The sequence below is a fragment of the Protomyctophum parallelum genome, assembly GCF_964188405.1.
Source record: "Protomyctophum parallelum genome assembly, chromosome: 18".
Taxonomy (NCBI): domain Eukaryota; kingdom Metazoa; phylum Chordata; class Actinopteri; order Myctophiformes; family Myctophidae; genus Protomyctophum; species Protomyctophum parallelum.
Genome location: NC_139716.1, coordinates 35,491,097 through 35,505,758, shown reverse-complemented (window position 1 = coordinate 35,505,758; position 14,662 = coordinate 35,491,097).

The window sequence follows — 14,662 nt, the reverse complement described above, 5'->3', positions numbered from 1 at the left end:
TGAAGGGGGCTGGATTTATTGTGTATTATAGGCTGCGCATGCATGTGCAAGCACGCGCGCGTGCACACACCCCCACCCCCACACACACACAAAAGCTGGCTGTCTGGCAGCAAGTAGCAACCAACCACATAGCCCAGCCAGCCAGCCGCGCTCTGACGTCATCCTTTGCTTGATGCTGACAAAAATCCATCCAGCCATATAGCAGGAGAGACACACCATAGTGTGTGTGTGTGTGTGTGTGTGACGATAGTGAGAGAGAAAGAGAGGGTGAAACCCAAATGAATGTGTCAAACTTGGACATGCTGAGGCCGATTCTACAAATGCCTTCAAAATCAGTTGTTCTCAAACGTTTTTGTGCCAAAATGATATGTATTTAATTGGCCGTGGAGGACCCCCACCTGAAAATGTGTTGTGCCAGGGAGACCCCCAGAAGAGAGGATTGTTTTACAAATAATAATAATAATAATTCAAACACTTTCGAGATTATTATTTTTTAAATAGCAGATGTAGGGCAGGCTACAAACTCACATGTGGCATTGTGGCTATATGCATAGCTAAAATCTAAAATATCACAGATGTTTTAATAGGTTAAAACAGCAGTTCCAAAACCCCCAAACATGGAAATATAAATTGCATAAGCTATATAGAGACATATTTATGCCTATTTACCCACATGCACATATGAACCTGAATATGGCATATACTTTATATGCAGCATAGGCTATATTCTGCATAAACTTGCCATATATTGGCATAATATTAATAATTTAAAATAAAACCATAGCACCACCATTAGCCCTTTCATGCCACACCCCCTCGTGCACCACAAGGGGTGCACGCGCCACAGTTTGGGAACCACTTAAAAGACAGCAGCCACCTGTGAATTAAACTCAGCACAAAAACTTCAGAAACTTAACTTTGGTCCATTATTTCCCCAATTTAATAATACCAATTGCTATTGTATTTTATATCATTGTAATCGTTGATTAGTCCCCTTTACAACGGGGTACAGCTCGTATAAGGAGGAGGCGTTCGTGAATGAGAAATACTGCTAAACGTGTGGGTTGCACCCCCAAAGAAATGCCAAAATGGCAAATCGTTGCTGTTCAACCCGTGCTTTGAGTTGCTTAGTGGATTGCATGCTTGCACTCTCCCACAGTAATAAGGGGGAAAAGAACAACAAATATTGGCCATTTTTACATTTATGTATTTTTTTATATGAAGTACGGTATTTCTCAGCCCATGTTTCGTTGTCAAAGTTATGGCTCAGTATTACAAATACCTTAAGAGAGTTCATTCATCACATCCTGATAGAAAAAAACACCAGCTGTTACCAGTTCCCCAGAAAGGGCTGTTCTGGAACATTCTGTTATCAGTGGATCAAGGCCCACTTGAAAATCTCAACCATGTCCGCAGACCACCCGTCTCTTAACGCACCAGCCGTTCAATTTTAGAGCATTTGTATTAAAAATATCAATATCAATATAATATCAATATATATCAATATCAATCAATTGCTCCAAAAAATCGATTGATCAATTAATTGATTGTGTTCGGTATCACAATGAAAAATACACTTTTCAAGGTTTTAAAGAAAAACATACCATAACCTTTTCCCTACAGGTTGAGAATGGCTTTGTTATGATTAACTATCCACAAGCTGAAGTGTTGAGTCCAATGCCAGCTAGGTTAATACAATGAAGAAAGTTGTTATTAGGCATGTCTGAACATAATATCTTGTTTTTGTACCAGAATGGAAAATAGTTACGTTAAATTGATGGATGGATGAATTGCACTGAGTCAGTCGTCAGACTGAGGCAAAATTATGTTAACTATTTGAAAAATGCTGAATTTCGTAAGGCACATAGAATTGCCAGCTTGCTGTTGAAATGTGCTGTATAAATAAGCTTCTCTTGCCTAACTAATCACGACCCAAGATATCGCGTTATTTGAGAGGTATAGGCCACAAGGAGTTATGAAAATGGATCCAACGCCGTTCCATCTGCAGTGGGGTTCTGTTTATTATTGTAGTGCTTATACGGAGTCGGGTAACAGTTCCAGTAGTGAATCGCAGATTGCACTTCCCTTTCTTGGGCCACATTAGCCTCTTCCTCCTGGGGGATTCCGGGGCGTTCCAAGGCCATGGAGCGTGGAGCATCCCCTCCATCTGGTCCTTGGTGTTCCCCAGTGCCTCCTCCCACTGCCAGTGGGACGTGCACTGAAGACCTTCCTAAGGAGATGCCTGGCCAGGAGGCATCCGTACTAGATCATGCATCGGTGAATGTAATGCACAATTTCTGTAAAGCGCCTTGGATAAAAGGCGCTATATAAATGCACCATTTACCATTTACCACCATCACAACCATTGAAGGCCTGATGCAGAAAAAAAAACATACGTTGTTTCGTCTGCTGTTTACGCATGTCGACTTTAGTAATAGAAGTGCTATCTATCTATCTATCTATCTATCTAGCTATCTATATGTGATTTGGGAGGATGCAGTGAGTCATAGGGTTTTTTGTTGTGCTGTGTCACAAATAAAACAGTGTTCCTATAAAAAGCAGTTGCCATGACTACAGCAACGCATCATGCTGCTGTTTTTCAGGAAGATATGTTCCAATGGATCTAATTGTTATAAATAGTCACAAGCTCTTGTAAATACTCTTCATTGGTTCAATATTTATCAAACCCACAAATACACTTAACCAGTTTTACTTTCTAAATGTTTCCAAGATAGTCAGATCTAACGCGTTGTGATGCAATGAAATGGTCAATAGTGAAAATAGCATATAATAATAACAGCACCAAATTGTGACGCACTGTGAGCTTGTAGATTGGCTATTGTCACTATGTTTGAAATATAGCATAAGCGGTTAATGTACCTTAGTTAAAAGTGCATTGAAACTTTTGAGGGGAAGTCACAAGTGTCCAAAAAATACAAATATACTCAAACATGTACAGTAGGCGGCCACCAGTCACCAGTGGTCACTGCTGGTCACCAGTGTTGGAAGAAGTACTTAAAAAAAAAAAAAAGGTTAAACTATACTCCACTGTAAATAGTCCGGAATAAACAAATGACTTGAGTAAAAGTACAAAAGTATTGGAAAATGTAATTAAAGTACCAAAAGTAGAAAGTACTCATTATGCAAAATGTCCCATTTCACACGTCAAATGTAGAAAAATCATTTGAAAATAGCAGATCTACAAGTTCACAATGTGTTGCATTGTGAGCTTGTTTCGGCGATGTCAAATGGCCGAAATGTACACAGGGCTGAAGTGGTATGAATGTCTTGTAATTATAATAAAAAATAGCAAGTAAATAGTAACTAAAGTTTTCAAATAATTGTACAGCAGTGGAGTAAAAGTATAATATATGCCTCTGAGATGTAGTGGAGTAGAGGTAAAAGTACTGAACATTGTAAATACTCCAGTAAAGTAAAAAATACCTCAAAATTGTACTTGTAAAATTGTACTCAAAAAATGGTACCCTTTCAGGACGGGAACACATTTTCAGATGGGGGTCCGCGCCCGCGGCCAAATACAGATAATACCAGGGGTCCTTGACATGAAAAAGGTTGAGCACCACTGACATAGAAACATAGGTTTTTCAGAAAACTGTCGGGATTTAGAAGACATTTGTAGAATCGTCCTCAGGTCTAAATGGGTTAATAGTACTTAAGTAAATGCACTTAGTTACTTTCCAACACTGCTGGTCACCTCCTGACCACTAAACATTCGAGTACGAGGACACAGCGTCCTGCAGTCCAGGCCACTGCACTGAACACACAAAAATGGGAGGCAGATCTTTGGCGACAAATCAGCCTAAATATATAACATTACATAATATCTACTGTGGGCAACTTAATGAAGTAATGAGTTGTGTGGTGCCATGGCCACAGGCACTGTTACAGGCAGCCAACCGCATCCAGGCCCATTCCTAATTTAACTACATACTTGGCTGCTCTAAGATTTAAAACAACTTTATTTTAATTGCTTTACTTTAATAGCATAATATATTATAATCACAATCACATAGACTGCTAAATCCTAAGTGACCTATTCACTTCCATTTATACTCCCAGAAGCCTTTATTTTGCTGCGTATACTACCTCACACTGTTATCCTCGACAAATAATGGCAGGGTTTTGTCAATAATATGATCTCTGTTGAAGCACAATAAATTGTCTTGTGCTATGAATAAACACGCCTCGCCAGACCTGGCTATTGGTTTAGAATGGCAACATGTTTATGTTAACTTCTCCCATAATAAATTGTGTCCCTTATATGTGGCGGCGGTGGCTCAGGGGTAGAGTGCCTGTGATGGCAACCGTAAGGTTGCCAGTTCGAACCCGTGCTCCCCCAGAGTTACTGTCGAAGTGTCCTTGAGCAAGACACTGAACCCCTAATTGCTCCCGATGTGCTAGTTGGTGCCTTGCATGGTTTCCGCTGCCATCGGTGTATGAATGTGTGTGTGAATGGGTGAATGTAATGCACAATCTCTGTAAAACGCCTTGGATAAAGGCACTATATATATATATTTATTTTTTTATGTGGGATCATGCCTATGTTCCCTCAGTTTAGGGTTAGGCTTGGGGTTAGATCTAGTTTAAATTTTGAGGGACTCTAGGGAACATAATGGGTGAGGGAACATAGAGCAGATGCATTTGACAGCCTTATCAACTTTAGTGTAAGTATTGAACACATTTAATATGTTGTCTCTGTCGGGGGGGAAACATCAAATGGCCAAAACTGTCACTTTTCAGATTTCATGCATCAAAAACAGCAAATGTAGCAGATCTACAAGCTCTAAACAAGTGACTTCGTGCCGCATTTCGAGCTTGCAGATCTCATACTTTTGTGTGATCCTGTGCCTGTGGCTGTGTATGATCACACAAAAGGTTATGGAGATAAGAGGTATCTGCCCGACACCAACAATATACTATTTAACTATATGCTAGGGATGTCCCGATCAATTGTTTTTGCTCCCGATCAGATTTGAAAATGACGTGTTCAGCCCCGATTTCCAACCACGCGATCGGATCGGGACAACCTTACTATATGAATATGTGTAGGCCTTATATGCATGTTTACAAAGTTCAGTAATTGCTCCAACGACCATTTAAAGTCAGTAGTAGTACTATTGACATCTTATATATCCACAATGTGGTTTTGGCCCGTGCTAAAACAAACACACCATCGAGACGATCCTCATTAACGCAACAGCAAAGCGTCCATACATCATCTACACAGTCACTATTGATCTTTCACATCCACCGTGCTGCTTTTTAGCTCGAGCTAAAAAACGGAGCACACCATGGCTCACAGACTATCCTCATTAAAGCGAAAAGGTCCATATAATACGTCATGTACAGAGAGTGCTTCTCGCCTCCTCCTCCGCAGCGGCAGAGCCATGGCGAGCGCTCATTAGCTCCAGTGGGTGAGATGAATGGTGGAGCGGGGGCCGCGGCAGCCAGTGGCGGAAGGAAGAACTCAACCCCCAGTACTTTGAGTCAAAGTACAAATTCTCCACGTCAAACGTTACTCAGCTGCAAGTGAAACTTGCTCGGCGAATAGGCGTTTAGGGGTTTCATTTATGTCCCGTTTCTTTTTCGTAATGTTTTGGATGTAAAGCACATAGAATTGCTTTGTTGTTAGAATGTGTTGCACAAATAAGTACATTTTCTTTTTGATATCAGAGTTTTGCTAAAACACATTTCCCAAAATTATAAATAATTGTGAAAATTGCAGATCTACAAGCTCACATCAGTTGTAAGATGGTAGATTGAACAGTTCTGAAAATGAAAAATAAAAGTGCTCCGTATTTCTTACTCATTTGAGCATTTACTTGAGTATATCATCTGTGTCTCAAATTAAATAACTGCAAAAGTAGCAGATCTACAAGCTTGCGGATTTGCTACTTCTGATGCTTTGTGTGGTGCCGTCGTACGATCAATTAGGGCATTAATTTACAAATAAACACCAAAAATAACAAAATGGAGATAACAGGTTTCTGCCCGACAATATACTTTATCCACCACTGAGTAAATGTGCTTGGTCATACTGTAGTGTCCACTACTCATTAGGTGCAGTGGGAGAGCGAGGGGGTGAATGGGTGTGTGTGTGGGCCGGCGGTGCCCATCGGCGGCAAGAAGGCAGCCATGTGAGATAACTGATGAGATGCCAGCTCCTCGTTCTCACTACAGGCCTCACTGGGCGCTGGGAGGGTGTTATGGGTGGGTGACGCACTCCATTCCAGCACCCGTAGGTGTAATAGACCAGTGTTGCCGGATTTTGCAAGAGAAACAAGCGGTCAGGTCTATGTCTATGAAAATAAATCCAAAAGAAGGGACTAGGCCACATAAGTGCACACATGCACACACACACGCAGCAGAGCTGCAATGAGCGTGAGACACATAGATTTTTCACACTGTCAAATTATCCCAAGGGGAAAACTATGTCAAACGCCCACTTTGCCGGGTTTTGCCACGTCACAGTGAAATAAGTTATTGTTTCTGAAGTAAGCTATCCTAACGTTAACTAGTAACGATGACAAGCAGAAATGATAGATGCAACCTCGCTCCCTGTTGATGGACTCTGTGAGCAATTTACGCACGACTCGGCACAAGGCATCATCAGTTCCATTGATCATTTATATTGCCGATCCAACATAGCTCTTGACATTAATTGATGTACTCCACTACATCTGGGATCCAAATATCGCCACTTTTACTCCACTACCTTTATTTGAAGACCGTAGTTACTAGTTACTTTGTAGATTTTGAATATTGTTATTATTATTATATATTAAAAAAAACATACACTAACACACTTAGCCCACTATGCATTTCAGCCATTTGAGAATAACCGATCTACAACTCACAAAGCCCGCTTTGCGACACATTGTGAGCTTGTAGATCTGCCAACCCTAATCACAGTTGTAATAGCACTCCGAGGCTACTATATTATTCCCAAAGGGTGAGTTCTTTCTTTGCCAGTGGAACGTTGTGTGTGACGCGCCGCAGCAGCTGCAGTGTACGGTTACCGCATGGCAGTCGTGCAGTGCCAGGGACTTGGCCCACTAGCGCGGAGCTCCAACGCTTGGAATAGATTGAACAAAACCCTCAGAGCAGAGAGTGAAGTGTGTTCCCCCACCCCACCCAGCTGTGGCATACAGAGAGCGTGCGCTGAGCAGACACGCTCATTCATAATGTATATCAAGACTGTGGTTTCAGTGCGTTTTGCCACATGACTGTGGTTCATCTGCGTTTTGACCTCGCTCCTCCTGCATTATGGGTTCATCTTAAAAGCCATATTGAACCGCTTCACTCCCTTTCCTCCATTCTCTCCCGCAAAAGCAATATGTCTTTGGGGAGAAAAGAAAGCAAACCTAGACAGAGCATTTAACCCATTAAGACCTGAGGCCGATTTTACAAAATGTCTTCGATCAGTAGTTCATGTCCATGCCAAGGAGGACCCCCAAAATGATGGATGACGGATGGATAACTTGGATGGAAACTAGCGTTTTTCCATGTCAATGAAGCTCATTTGAATTGAACACACTTGCGACGCAATGCAACGACATGCGCTGGCATGCGGCGACTTGCAACGGGACATATCAGACCGCTGCAACGAACGCTAGAACGGTATAGTTGTGTCTCAAATCATTGGTGGGGTTTGGGCTGAGGAGATGCTGAGGAACTTCTTGGGTCGTGAACCCAATCAGGAAGTTCCTCCTGAGCAAAGGACTAAAGGCCAAAACCAACTTGATTTGGAATGCGTCTGGCTGTGCTCAGAGAAAACAACTGGAACAAGAAGAATGTGGAAGTAAAAGGACTAAAAGTTCAGTTCTGAGTCTCTGACTAAAGTTTTGAACATATGAGGACTAACGGTTTCAACATCAACATTCAACAAAATAAAATAAAGAAGACATAATTATATAATAATATTTGTATGTATGTTGCATGCTGTATGATAGTAGGTTAACACAATATTAACATACTATCATACAGATTAGACAAAATGACATTTTATTCATTAAAAATAGGCCTATACTTTGTCAGATATAGCCGATCTAAAGCCCTATCAAAAAACACAATATCATACAAGAAAATAGCACTACAATCTCATAACGTGCCATGGTGGGCGTGATGCGAAGCCTTGTGAGCTTTCGGATCAGTTATTTTCACTCTTTTTTTAAATAGGGCTTTCTCTACTGGGTCTCCAGCTTGAAAAGTTTGGGAAGCCAGTACCATGTTAATGGTTCTGGCCTACATACCCTGCACACACACCATGACCTTACAAGGTGGAGCAGCAAACTTTTATTCTGAGCTTTCATGCATTCACTTTAGCTTAGTCTTTGCGTGTGCTAAATATGTCTCTCTTCAATTCCAGCTTCATGTACAGCAGTGGTTCTCAAAGTGGGGTCTGGGGACCCCCTGGGGTCCTTGAGGGGGGGTTCCAGGGGGGTCCCCAGCTAAATGAATGATAGTAGGAACCAAAATGAAAGACCTGGTCTGTAACTCTGAGAGTGTACAAATGGAACCAAATGGACCCTGCAACGTTTCGACCTGTAAGGTCTTCCACCCTGACTTAGAATCAACCTGGGGACCACTGTTGTGTTGGGATATGGGCCAACACTTGCTATGCATCCCATGTGTATACATACCACTGTTTCTCAACCAATTGATTACAAATAATAATGACTCAACCAGACAATCCGGTGCACTTCCCACACTCGAGATTCTAACTGAACTCCCCTTTTCTGTTGAATTTCTTGACCTCCAACTTGTCAGTAAATGACTACATGGGCATCATAGGTCATAGGTCATCATAGGTCACCAGGTCATTCAGTTCACTGTTTCTCAACTAGTGGGAAAAAATAATAATAATCAACTACAAGCCTAGTAGCCTACATTACTAAATTAATGATCAGGGACCGCATGCAATACTTCCATGGACCACCAGAGGTCCACGGAAGTATTCTAATGCATAGAAAACTGGGGGTCCTTCCTTGAAACAAAAAAATCACACCTGTGTGAACCGAGTAGTGCAACTCCCCTCTCTCCCCCCCCCCCCCCCCCTCCTCCTCTCTCTCTCTCTCTCTCTCTCTCTCTCTGCTCCGTCAGATTAGCTTTATTATGGATATCAATGAACCTAGACAGTCAGCAGTTGGATTTGCGTCCAGCAGGTGGCAGCCATGTCACATACTTCTGTCGTTCCAATTTCACGCATGCGCACACTGATACACACAGACATTCCTGGTTGTAGGAGTGGTTGCACCACTCAAAAAGTTAGAAAATCTACTGATATGTCTGCGGTTTATCTCTTAGCGATCACTGAAAAGACCTCTCATCTCATGTCAGATCTGCAAGCAGCTGTTTGTATAATTATCAGGGTTCTCTCTTTGCACTCTCCTAGTGGGCCAAGCGTTGACGAACACAGCTCTATTCTCAGTAGTGGACCTGAGCAGGTCTCAGTGACCTTCACTGGTAGTCAATGTAGCATCATACTTATTTTAACCACTTTATCCATTTATATCTGGCTATTCAAACTTAGATGTACTCTGCTCGCAGCTCGCAGCACAGCACGAAGTGACAACCTTTGAGTTTGTACCGGTACATTGCTACTTTTGTCTGGAAACATACATCTCTTATGGGGGTCTCCCTGGCACAAAATATTTTCAGACGGGGGTCCACGGCCAAATAAACATCAATTTGGGGGTCCTTGGCACAAAAACATTTGGGAATCACTGCACTATAGTCTATCGATATTAATTGAAGCCTTGGGGTTATGAGCCGTGCTACTTTTGATATTCATTTTACTGGGCTGTATTTAACAGTGAACGGAATAGTCTCCCCCTAAAGACGTCACAGCACAAATGAAAACTTTCATTACCTCTTCAATACAATGAGTTGAAGCGAGACGCTTTATAGCACTGCATGGGGCTGTGTCTCTCTGAACCGGTGTGCACATTGTTGCACACTCAATCGTCTGCAGTGGTGGAAGAAATAAGTACTTTTCTTTTTTTACTTTCGACCTGAGGCCGATTCTACACATGCCTTCTAAATCAGTATAGTTCTCTCAATGAGCTTACAAGTATATCTGCTATTTTTGAATAGCCAACGCCAGGATCTAGGATAGGCATAAATGGCTGATACCCATGTCCATTCAAACTCCAGAAAGTTATTTGTGCAGCCACACTCAGCAGCCGGCGAAAACCAGTTCTCAACAGGCCCGAAACTTAAGGCCCGGCCCCACATGGGCCCTCGTCAAATCATGTACACTCAAGACACTGACCCCGCTGCCACCCTTAGATCTCCATATATGGAACTGACCTGTTCTGACTTCTGACATTCTATATGTTGATCTGACCTCATTATACCCTGTACACACAGTACACTCAAGACATGCTCCATATGGCCAGTACAGATTTAATTCCATATGTTCATCTGACCCCCCCATGCCAAAGTGCCAGCGCTCGCCCAGCAGTCTGCCGTCACCCAGGCAGATGCGTGCACACTTCTCGTCCTCAGGTCGTCTTACTAGTAATATATATATAGCAAATATATATTACAGCTATTTTCGTCCTACACAAACATAGAATTCCCACTGGCAATGAATGGAGAATTTTACGTCATAGTGTCTGACTCTGAGCAAATCGGCTTAGTGTCTATTTTTGTCTTACACAAACATTAAACTCCCATTGACAATTTGACGTTATAGTGTCTGTGCAAATAGCACCTCACTTCACACAGGTGTGATTTTTTTTATATTATTAGATCAATTAAAGACATGTTTTAACACAAATCTTCTCTTCTGGGGTCCCTGGCAGAATCCTTTTCAGATGGGGGTCCTTGACCATGAAAAAGTCAAGGTCACATACATGTGGTTAATGGTCAAAACATGATGGCAATGATGACCGTGCGTGCACAACCTTTAACCATACATTCCATTCTGTCTATCTATAGCTTCCACTTTATCAACCTCCTCCATCTCAGTATTCTCACCCAATTCTCTTCTGTTCCTAAACCATGGCTCACAATTTAAAAAAAAGTTTGCTATGTGGGACACTGACTGCACCTCAAGGACACTTCGGCGAGACATCCAGGAAGGGGAGCGGCCGACCAGGGATGGATGGCTGGATGGACGCTGGGAACTTTACACCAGCACACGGACGCTCTGAGAAATGGGCCACCCTCCTGCTTGCCCTGTCCTTCAGTGGTGTAAAGCACTGGTTCCCAAAGTGGGGTCCAGGGGTCCTTGAGGGAGTTCCAGGGGGTCCCCAGCTAAATGATAGTTAGGAACCAAATGGACACGTATGCGTCTGTAACTCAGACAGTGTACAAATGGACCCTCAGAGTTAAATTAAAAGTGGTTTTACTATTTAAATTGGGGTACCAGAGATAGAAATGCCATTAAATGGGGGTCCTTGAAATTAAACGGGTTGAGAATCACTGCTAGAGCCGTAAATTCTTCTCTTATGGGGGTCCCTGGCATATATTTTCAAATGGGGGGTCTGCGGGCTTATTCGTGTCAATTTGGGGGTCCTTGACATGAAAAGGTTTGGGAACCACTGTTGTAACTATCACATGTACTCCACTACAATTATTTGACAGCTCTGCTTTAGTTACTTTGTAAATATAGATTATTATTATAACAATAATAACAATTCTGCACAACATTAGTACTTGGCGCTTAAAGTATATTTTGATGCCATAACTTTTTACTCAAGAACATTTTGAATACTGGAATAAATGGATTGTACAGAGTATTTCTAAATTGCAGCATTGATACTTTTTACATTTGAGTCATTCTTCCATCACTGCTGTACCTCTCTCTCTCTCTCTCTCTCTCTCTCTCTCTCTCTCTCTCTCTCTCTCTCTCTCTCTCTCTCGACCTGACCCACATACACCTTCATAAGTCTCCTCCTCCCCTCTGCTCTCAGTTGCACCTGTTGCTCCAACCACTTGACTTAAGCCCTATATTTTCAAAAGAATAGCAAGAGTTTATATAGCAGATCTATAGGATAGACCGTGATCCAACATTGAGGCAGGAATCGGTTCCATAACATTTGGAAGCGTTTCCGGAACCGGAGAAGGTCGTTCAGTCAGTGTCTCAGATGGTTTCCAGCTTCTCCATCATTGTTGCTATAACCGAGCGGCCACTCCTCTCAACATGTGTTTTCAGGAGCACAGTACGGTGCTGTTGAAGCCCAGAGGGAATTCTGCTTTCAGTTTGTTCTGGAGAGAGACTATTTACTGAGGTTTTACTTTCAACTTTATTGGCAGCACAGTAGTGGTTAAAGGAGAATTCCATACTAAAAGGCTTTCTTACCTTTCTTTGACCTCCCCACCAAAGAGGTCCAGGTGTTATTTTGTGCAAAAGCTCCTTATTGGCTATTTCCCCTACTATAAGCCCTAAATGAATTGCATTGAATGGGAATTGAATGGGGCTATGGGGTGTTGTGCTAATTCGCTTATTTCCATCACTCAAAATTATAATTTCTTTGTATATATCCTCTCTTCATAATGTAAATAATATCCCAAGCGGCACACTTTACTACTTCTTTCGATGGAAATAAGCGAACTAGCATAACACCCCATAGCCCCATTCAATTCCCATTCAATGCAATGCAATTCATTGAGGGCTTATGGTAGGGAAAATAGCCAATAAGGAGTTTTTGCACAAAGAAACACCTGGACCCCTTTGGTGGGGACGTAACAACTACAAAGAAAGGTAAGAAAGAAAGCATTCTAGCATGGAATTCTCCTTTAACCACTTAACCCATTAACCCATTCAGGCCTAAGGCCGATTCTAAAAACGCCTCTAAATCCTGACCTAAGGTTTCTGAAAAACTTCAAATATTGATATAGCAGAATCAAAATTTTTACATTTTTGAATACTGTACATACTGTACAGAACCCAAATATGGGTTCCCGGCCTGAGGGGGTAAGGTACAAATAGGGAACCCCGCCCAGAATGGGTTAAGACCTGATGCCGGTTCTACAAAAGGTCAGTCCGTTGCTCTCCCCAGTTTGGCAGTGGGAGTGTAGTGCCCAGGATTACATTAGATAATTGACACTGGGTGAAAAAATGGGTTGCAACATCGTGGGATCCACTATACAATCATATAACTGAGAGATCAATGGGAGATCTAAAGGTCAGAGGTCCTTTGACAAATCACTGTGAACGTCAGTTCTTGACCGTTTCCCATGACCCTCTACCATATTATTGCCGAATTTCGTGGAAAGCGACAGCACAGAACTGTCAGATCTGCATAAAATGGTGGAAAACGAAAAGACGGTGCAAAAACAATAGGGGCCTCCCTTCGCCCCTTCGGGCTTGACCCCTAATAAGACCATTACTGTGGCAAAAGTAATCAACAACCCAACTATAAAATAACGGTCAAGCTTACCAAACTGTCAAATAATAACCAAGAACGAGACACAAGTTGTGAAAATATCTGATCTACATGCTCACAAGAATTAACTGAGTCAAACTAAATGTAATGCCTCAACAATCAGGGTGTGTGTGTGTGGGGGGTCCCCAGTTCAAATATGATTATTTTTGTGGGGTCCCCAGTTCAACTATGATTATATTGAGGGTTGTGGCCTAGGTAGAGAAGCACTGACAGAATGTCATGACAAGCCTTGGCAGGAGGTAGCTGGGGGATCAGTCGATCAGGTTTGTCCACTCTACCGCCGTAGCAGTGTTTCGTCGACTAAAACTAAGACGAAAAATGTTCGGCAACTACCTTTTTTCACTGATGAAAGCTAAATGGAAACTACATGAAAACTAAGCTATGATGACTACAACTAAGACTAAATATATTGACAATTTCTTCAACAGATAAAAACTAGACTAAAATGTTAGGAAGGGACTAGTGGACAAGAGATCCAGTATAAATCATTTTACCCTTGGTTGCATGCTGAAAATAGTCTACAAGCTCACAATAGAATCAGTCATTACGACGGCATCAAGGGCCTCAAGGCCCGCCAAAATACATTTAGTCGACTAATTCAACTGTAGATTTAGTCCACTAAAACTAGACTACACTAAAACATTCCAGGTGACTAAAACTCAATGAAAACTATTGAAGAGACTATGACTAAAACTAAAATCAAAATTTGCTGCCAAAAACAACACTGCACCGTAGAGTAGACAAACTTTGCCATCAACCCAGTGGCCAGAATATACTTGAAAGTTGTTTGTTCATGCATAGAGCCGATATGGCTCTGGTCCAAGTCTTTCCTTAAGGCATGTTGGTTATCAGGTGGGTTCAATTGCCTCCGATTGCATGTATTTAATGAAACAAATGTTGGTTATAAAAGTTCACTTAGCACAATTAATACTGCACTGAGGATATTATTATCACTGTACTGTACATGCCTGTGTAGAAAACCACTGCATACACATTAAAATGAGGAGTTAATTAAAAAACATTAAGCCTGATTCCATTCCAAGTCCCACATGCAGTATGCTATCACTAAAAAGAGAATATACATTGGCTGAATACCTGAACACGGTGAAAGACCCAACCTACAACAATACAATATAATATACAATACCATACAACAATGTGCAAACGGCAGCAAGATTTGTGAACTATTGTGACAAAAGAAGGATAGCCAACTGTTCGACCCAAAAGCCCTTTCTCTACGTCTG